Genomic DNA, 9,222 nt, shown 5'->3' on the forward strand with positions numbered 1-9,222 from the left:
TAATGACAATTAATTCGACAAATGTTGAGGTTGAGGAAATACAGTCTGTAACTTAATGTAGAAATTATAAAATTTTGAAAGTTATTTCATTTTTAAGGGGGTTTCAAATCAAATTATAGTTAACTTTCAAATATAATCAAGCTTAAGCCTTTTCAGAAAAAAAGAATAACTTAAAAGCAAAAGTATTTTGTATAATATTCATGAATTAAGAAATCTCATAAATTTTACGGAAGCTTTGCACTGAAGTCAGAAAGGCGATCAAGCTTGGAAAGAGTAGTACTGCTTGAGGCAGTACGATGAGGTATTCTGTAAAGTTGTTATACTTTATTTATCTTTAATTAAGCTCACTTAACTTGCAAAAACTCAAGCTTCGAAAGCCATGAGAAATTTAGCACTTTTGGCCACTAATTGCTAGATGCCACTATATATTTTTAAATGTTACATAAATCTGCATACTTCTGAAATGGATTGAATTAGATACGAGGAATAAAAATATCAGCACTGGATAATTTAACTTGAAAGGTCAGAAAATCTTTTTTTCTCGAAACTGTTGAGGCTCTTAGATTTATCCGATATAGGAAACGACAAACGTCAGTCGCACCCTCGTCGGAATTTGGACAACAGACCTTTCACTTGCTAATTGTAAGTGCTAATGGTATGGACCACTTGAGGGGGAAGGCAATAATTCCTGACGTTCTTCCCCGTAAAAGAGCGACTGGCAGAGATAGGATACCCAATAGACAAAATCTAGATGATGACGCATTATCATTCACCTGATTTTAATTAAAACGCCACTGTAAAAATCATAAATTTTTTTCAGAGGTAGGAAACGGAAAAAAATTACTATACCTTCACCGAGATTCGAACCCCCGATCATCTGTATTTGTTAGTTAGACGAGCTGACCGTTTGCTTCACGACAGCTTGGACGGAGGAATGCGATAATTTTTTGCAAGTCATCTTGATCTACATGAAAAAAAACTGAGAATTGAAAAAAGCACTGAGAATCGCGAAAAGGATTTCACTCATCTTTTCGGAAGCTTTTTTAAAATTTAACACCGGCTAAAAACCTATTTTTTTTTGTCAGTTTGACTTTCTGAGTGATATAAGCCTTATTATTATTTTCAACTCCCATCAGTATCAAGGAAACTGAAAATACTTATCAGCTGAATTAAAAAGACACGACGAAAAACACAAACTCTTATTCAGTTTATATTATTCAGTATATTCTTATAAGTCTTATTCAGTTTATATTATTCAGTATATTCTTATAAGTCTTATTCAGTTTATATTATTCAGTATATTCTTATAAGTCTTATTCAGTATATTCTTATAAGTCTGTTTTATCGGGATTTGAATCCGAGTCTAACTAGCAGTAATTGAGAGGTCTTACCTACTCAGACACTGATGAGTAGTAAAACTCTGGATGACCTTGTCTCTTTCGATAACTAATATTTACAGTTGTTAAGAAATCGTTTCTGTATTCTCAAGATAATGACTTTGGGAAATACAAAAATCCTTGGAGATATCCGACTGGAAGCGACCAGTCAGTCTGCCAGTCTCTCATCATTCTTAACGTTCATTTAAATGATGTGTTTAATACACATTTAACAATGCCTAAATAGTTACTAATTTATGAATTTACTTAGGGGTTGAATATGCTTATGGTAATCTAATGCTCGTTTCTACCGCATTCCTTTTTGTTCTCCTTATTTACATATTCTATACGTTACAATCTACAATGTGCTTGCTTAGTATGTTTTTTATGTTTTATGTATGTATGTAGTTTTTGCTGTAATCTATGTAGAATAATTGTATATTTATGTACAATTATTCTACATAATGTAGAATAATTGTATATTTATGTACAATTATTCTACATAATGTAGAATAATTGTATATTTATGTACAATTATTCTACTGTAATGTAGAATAATTGTATATTTATGTATATGTATTTTTAATTTTTAGCTGGAATCTAGAATATGTGTGCATAGTATATTTATGTGTATGCATGTATTTTTCACAAATATAACACACATAGAGGTAAGTATTAGTGTAGAGAATGGAAGTGGAATGTATGACTCGTCTGTAAGGTGGTCCAAAATTATTGAGCGCATTTCGCATTTGAACTGCGTGCTACAAATAGGCCTCATGTGAAAGTTATTTGATGTTTAAAATTTTGTTGTATAAAACTGCTTTAAATTGTCTTTCCAAGAAAACAATAAACATGTACGCACGGCATTTTGTTCTGTTTTAATTTTGGACCATCATTTATTATTGATTCGTATAAACTTTAAACGTTTCTTTATAGTTATGCATGCATAATGCATTTGTATTTTTTTGCATGTATAATATGTATTACTTTGCTAATGAAATGGACATACTATTTCTTTGTAACACTTATAATGTTAAGAATTGCAACACTTTTTTACAAACTGTGTAAGTTCAACGCAGTATCAGATACTCACTGGTCTGCCTTCGAAGGACTAGGCTGTTGTGCGGCCCATTTTATGATTCTGTTTGCTAGGATGACACTCAAACTCCGTGCTGCGTTCACGCTTTAGGTCGGAAGTCATTTCGGTGGTATGTACGTTTAAATAGGCATAGCTGTATATTTCAATTTTGATTGTTTCACATTGTAAAGTCATTAGGATTTTTTGGAAGCAGAAGATATAAAAAATGAGCAATGCCCTCGCCGGGAATCGAACCACGAACCTCTCGAATTCGCGTCGAGCGTGCTGACCACTACACCACGAAGGCATGCTAAAAAGGAGAGAGAAATACTTTATAACATAAGCTTGCACATTTATTTGCATAGAATTTTTATTCGGTAGTTGTGTATTCGGCAGCATTTCCTATGTCCATCCTTTAATTTTGTCCATCGAAGTAGAAACACTATGAGTTGTAATATAGAGGGAGTCTCAAAATGATAGAATCATTCTAAAATTGAATTATATTTTTAATCAAAAGCTGGACTAGATTCATAAAATAATTAACCTTTTGTATAAAAATTTAGATAAAATTCATAAAATTATAATTTTCGTTTTTAATTTTTTTAATAATATACTCCCAAAAAGTGGTAACACTCAATGCACTTTTACAGTTCTAATGTTCATCAAATAATTCAGCTGAGAGACAACATAGAAATAGGGCATGTTTTGTTAAAATCTGATAACGCGTTTTTCTTTCCTAAGCTATAAGCTATAAGAATATTATAAGAACTGGAAAATACTAATGACGCAGGAGCAAGGAAATGTTTGATAAATACTAGCAAAGCAAACTGTTGATGCAAAGCATTTCAAAGATCGTTAGTTGCTTAACATTATTAAAAATGGTTTGTTGCGTGCGACGAAAAGTAACTCACCGTTTTTCGACTTTAAATTAAAAAATGAGCTATTCAGCCGCATCAAGCAAGTTTCTTCTTCTCTAGGTATAAAGGTTTTTAAATTTCTAATGCATTGCATTTTGAGGTCGTGAAATATTTACCACCCGAAAATGAATTATTAAGGCTGTAACGTCGCCGAACTTCCATGAAGGAAAAACTCAGACCATTTGTCTTTTTTTATATTTATTTTAAAACTTAACATAGGCTTTCTTGGTTAGTTAAAAAGTTACATTACAGCATTATTACAGAAGGGGAAAGATAACAGCTTTCCCGACGGGTGATGCATCTTACTACCTCGGCATTTCTCAGACAAAAGCTACGTTTTCGTTTCTCTTTTTTTACCAGATCAGTAACAGATATCCCGCCAAAGGGGTGTCCTTAACAAGTCTTTCCCTGGTGACTTTCCGGCCATCACGGAGGACACTGTTGTTCCTTTCACAAGAGAAGCAGGAAGATTTCTAATATAAACCTGATGTTTGTCACAAGGCGCTTGATCGTCTAAATTAAACTTCTTGTTATTCTAAGCGATTTTGTCTCATATTGAGTCCATACCGTACCAACATTTGACCACATCAAATCATCTTTCTTTACGTGTCAACATATCATTTTCTGACGAAGTATATGCGATTCAATAAAAAATTTAGAGACCTTTTCTGCCCGAAGAAGATGAAATTATCTAAAATTTGCAACTCATTTGCTCATTCAATGGGCATTCGTTCTGTTTGGATGTAAAGTCAACTCTGAGCTGTGACAGGGTATTTGTTTTTCGCCTATAATCAATTCATTCTTAAGTAACTAGAAAACAAACTGCTTATTCCAGTAAAATTTATCAAAATTTTGCCGTCTTTGCACCATTCATAGTTTACAGGTGGCATTATGAATCAAACAGATATTTAGGATTAGGTAAGAAAAGTGTGCAGTCGAATTATAAAAAAATATTAAGTCTAATTTCCTTCAGTTTCTGTCTTCTAACTAAAATTCCCTTGTTAAACACATTTAAATTGCACAATACGGGTATTTTATTACAATGGCTTTCATCATCTGGGCCCGACATTCCAGTCTATGAAGACTGGGCCAGATTGCTATGAAATAATAAAGTTTTTGATGCTATGGAATTTAAGTAAGAATTTCGTATAAAACGCTATAAAAATATCGTGTAATTTGTTTTTCTTTCATACTTTCTTCATTAATCGGTTTGCTTCATTATAATCCTTAAACTTTAGAGTGGTTCTGTCATTTTATCATAGTTTGCAATATTCAAAGAGTCCAATAAAATCTGTAATAAATACCAATGGACGCTAATTTTATTCTTTTTTGAAAATATCCATTTCTGAGAATAGTGAGTAAAAGTCATCGAAAAAAAGTTTTGTCTCAACTTTGTCTTTCAATACGATATGCTGCTTGGGTTTTTCTCGCATTTTGTAGGAGTGCTTAACAAACTGCTACAGATTTTCTTTCGCGGAAAGCAAAATAACCTTTATGTGCAGCAATCAATTAACAGTCTACCAAGTAAATTTTAAACAGTGGGTTTACATTGTATAAAAGAAGACATATCCGTTTTAAACGAACCCATTTCCGCAAAGACTTTGAAGGAAATTGAAGATAAGGGTAATCCTAATAAGTTCATGATTCATTATACATTTGCAAGCGAAATACTCGAGAAGGGTATTCGGGTAATGAGATTTTACTCTAGAAATTTTCGTATTGTTTGATGTAAAAGATGAAGCGAATGTTATCTGAGGTTAGACATATTTTTCTCGACGAATCCCAAAGGAGCGGACACTATATTGCGTAATATCCTTCCATATGACACCATAATGCATGCCAAGCGGGACTTGGAAGAAAAGATGTCTTCCTGGTCACAATAGTAGTTCGCGATGCTGGCTGCCCTATCGATGGACTCGGGCTTGAATCCCGATGAAGGCTTGGATGTTTGTAAGTGCACGTCTTTGTGATACGGAGCACTTAAAAAACCGTGGCAAGCGAAAGTCCTCTCGAGAGGTTTGGAAGAGTGGGAGACTCTCGGATATTTTACCCCTGGGGGGGCACTCTCAAAACTGGGCCAGCTTCATACCTCCAACTATAAGGTGCTCGAGGCTCATGTCAATGACAGAGGCAACCTGTGCTCCTTGCCACGATAAAATTTGTGGGCTTACTCTGATGTGAAGTGAAATAAGTCTCAACAACCGAAAAAAAAATGCTGAATGAGTTTTTTCCTACTAATGCTTTGTAAAAAGGTATTTTACATGTTCATGTTTCACTGGAGGAAATTAGTTTCTTTTGTAAGGAGTATGTTATTTAAACTGATTATTTTAATTTAAATGAAGTTTTAAAAAGAAGTCTTAAAATTAATTAAAAATCCCTTCTTTAAAGGTTATTTTTATTTATTTGTTGTAATAAATGGCAGTTAATACTTGGCATGAAATGCAAGAATACCATCAAAGATCTTCCCTATAGTGGTAATTTTTTATTTTTTAAAATACAAATTTATTTAATGTATAGAAAAAGAAAATTTGTTCATTTAAAAGAGACGGAACAAAAATGCCTTTATATGCTGATACTGATCTTTTGTTCTAGAAATATAGAAATTTTGAATATTTTCTAGAATTCTTGCAGCTAACATTTCAAAATATAAATTTAAGCTATAAATCAAGCAGATAAAAGTGCGAATACATTTTAGTTTCATTTAACACCAACAGATGGCTCTCGAGTTCATGTGAAAAGTACGCTAGAACTTCCAGATTAAAAATATTAATAAAAGAAAATCAAAAGAATAAAGAGATTTTCCACCTTGCAGGAAGAAAGAAATCAGCGGATTTCCGCGTGTGGCGGTAATTTCCGGTAGTTGTATAACTCCGGAAATGTATATTCTTAAGATTGGTTAATTTCTTATGGTTTATAGGTGTTGGCTTCAAAAAGTTTTGGAGTTCAAGGTTGATTTATAACGTATCGCAAAGAATGAATTGGGAAAGTAGATCGGACATCCTTTTAAACCAAAGAATAATTAGAGGCAGTTCTTTTTCTGTCACTCACTTTTTACCGTTGGGCAAAGGAGTAGAGAGGATTAAGTAACTACGGATGCAAAGCATTTAGTATAACAGAGCGCTGTTAGATATTCGTAAACAGACATCAAGCTGGGAAATAAAAGGAAATATATATATATATATACTCAATAAAATCCTTCGATTTTGAGCTCTATTGTAGGGTTTAAATCCCACCGAACAGGCTGGCTGCAAGGGCGTTTTCGTGTTGTTCCATGTGTAACATGTATCTGACCTATTTTCCCTTAAAACGTCCTCCACGAAAACATCCCTCTTCTTAGGCAGATAGCCCTCGAGTGCTTTGCCATAATCAAATAAACCAAACCAAGTCAAACCAAACCTGAACTCTAATATTTGATAAGATACAGCTTTTAACTGAAATTAATGCCAGATGTTATGTTATGCAATTTAATGTTAGTGTAAATAACGTGTGTTTCAAATTTTATTTTTCGGACGCTTCGTAAAGTTTAATTTTATTCAGAGGATAAAAAATTTACAGGAATATAACTACTGATAAGTTAATAATATGTAAAGAAAGCGGGGATTCCACGGTTTCAAAAAACTTTCTGAGAATTGATATTTTTTTTGGATAAATTTGCTGTTTCACGTTTATATAAACAATGTTTAATTCTAGTGTAATAGTTATCTTAGTTTAATGGCTATAAATGCTCCATCCAATTGAATGACATAGAATATTATGTATATACCAAAGTGCGTTAAAGTAACCGGACAAATTAAAATACCAAATTATAAAAGAAAAAAAGTGAAATAATAAATGTTTATTTAGAAAGACTGGTATCCCAACCCTTATTAAAGCCAGTTTAAACTGTGTATTTTGTCATTTGCGTATCAGAACGCTGGAGTCATTTTCATTTGCTGAGAAGCTTCCAGAACTTGCTTCCAGATGGAGCAACGTTATAGCATTAACTTTTGTGGCAAATTAGGTAAATCTGCTACAGAAGAGTTAAGACATGATTCGAACAGTATATGATGAAGCATCGTTATCAAGGACATAAATGCATAAGTAGTGCAACCTCTTTAAATGTGACCACGGAAGCGTTGAAGACGAATTAAAGATAGCATGCCCTTCGATTTTAAAGAATGAGGAAAATGTAGAGAATATTCGTTGGACTTATTCACCATGAAATTTGCCCCTGAGTAAAACTCATTTCTTATAATGAGTATAATATTTTTCTATACTTATATTTATAGAAAAATATTATACTCATTATAAGAAATAAAACGTAAAATATTTGACACCCGTACGACAAAAATTGACCAAGGTATTTAATTTCAAAATTTACAGTTTTTGACATCATTTTCAATTTTCACTGAGGGATCAGTTAATGAAAAAATTAGAAGGAAATGCCATTCAATGACATTCTTCTATGATTTAATAAGGCTTTTCATTTATAATTTTAATACATTTGGTTGCAGAAAGAATTTTTTGTAGTCTAAAAATACATTATTAATATCTCAATGAAGTTTTATTACTTTAGAATCATAATATAGTAATCATGCAAAACATTAATCAAATTATTAATATTTTTCATTTTTAATAGTATAAATACTGATCAATTATGTGCATAGAAACGCTCGTCACTTAATCTGTTAATAGCAGAAACCTTTTCCTAACTTGACATTGTATTTTTGGTTACGTACAAATACAAAGATTTCTTTTTCCAATTTGCGTACGGCCCCAAAATACGATCTCCGACTTTAATATCAAATACATCGCTCAATTTTTTGACATACGGCAATCACGCTGTTTGTGCTTTATTTTTTATAACAATGCAAAATTTCTATAAATATAAGTATAGGAACTGGAGAAAAGTATAAAAAATTAGATTTAATATTTTACGCAAAATTAACATTTTAAATTTTAAAATCCGAAAATATGAATCTTGTGTCATTTAAAACAGTTTATGTGTTCGACCAATAACTGCGAAAATAAAGGCCGAGTAATGCCTTTCGTGGAGAAGGTGTATGAAGGATATAATATAATTGATAGTTAACTTTAACGGGAATTAGAACATAGCGAAAGTAATAATTTTCGCAGTAAAATGTGTGGTGGAATGCGAAATATGGACGTAGATATACGTTAAATACTAAGAACATGGAAAACTAAGTCATTTTAGTCGTGGATATTTACAGTAATAGTAATAGGAATAAATAATATTCAATGTTTACAAGAATTGCTCAAATGAACAACCATTAACCACATTATATGCATCACAACGACGACGGATTTCGTGTCTGAGATGCAGATTAACTCTTCTGAAGATCAAAATTAGCATCGCTGCTGCAAAAGTGCGTGACATGCAAGGCAACTTCGAAAGTGTACACCAGTCATTTCATTGTCATTATGTTGCATGTATTGCGGTTGTGGTGGTCGTTCATTTGAATAGTTCTTTTAAGCATGAAACATTATTTCTTGCAAATATCCGTGATTAAAACGACTTTTTGTTCTCTACGTTCTTCGTACTTGTGGCCATCAATCCTTTTATATCGTGTATAAGATTCATATAAGGCTCACAGTTCGATTGAATGATCGACTTGTTGATGGTATGCTATGAATATGGTATGAAAATAATATGATATGATAAGATGCTATGATAAAATGATGATAGCTTAGTTAAATAGCATGCTCTAAGAGTTTCACTTTGCCGATTGGCAACAGTGCAGTTTTATTCATTCATTAGCGTTAAAACAAGGACGAATGCGTGCTGCTGCTCCCTTAGATAGAAGTTTTTGCTTGTTTTATGTCAATATAGAACTATAGTTGTGCAGGAATT

The 9,222-nt window shown here is 32.5% G+C and overlaps 1 non-coding gene across 1 annotated transcript; it reads right to left on the bottom strand.

The window, feature by feature from the left end:
• Positions 1–2,688: 2,688 nt before the first annotated feature.
• Positions 2,689–2,761, bottom strand: TRNAS-CGA (transfer RNA serine (anticodon CGA)). The gene has a single exon. It is a non-coding gene; the product is annotated as a tRNA-Ser (tRNA).
• Between the last annotated feature and the right edge of the window lie 6,461 nt (positions 2,762–9,222).

Source organism: Stegodyphus dumicola, chromosome X2 (assembly GCF_044657685.1).
Source record: "Stegodyphus dumicola isolate Sdum_Otavi_A_Nest chromosome X2, ASM4465768v1".
Classification (NCBI taxonomy): domain Eukaryota; kingdom Metazoa; phylum Arthropoda; class Arachnida; order Araneae; family Eresidae; genus Stegodyphus; species Stegodyphus dumicola.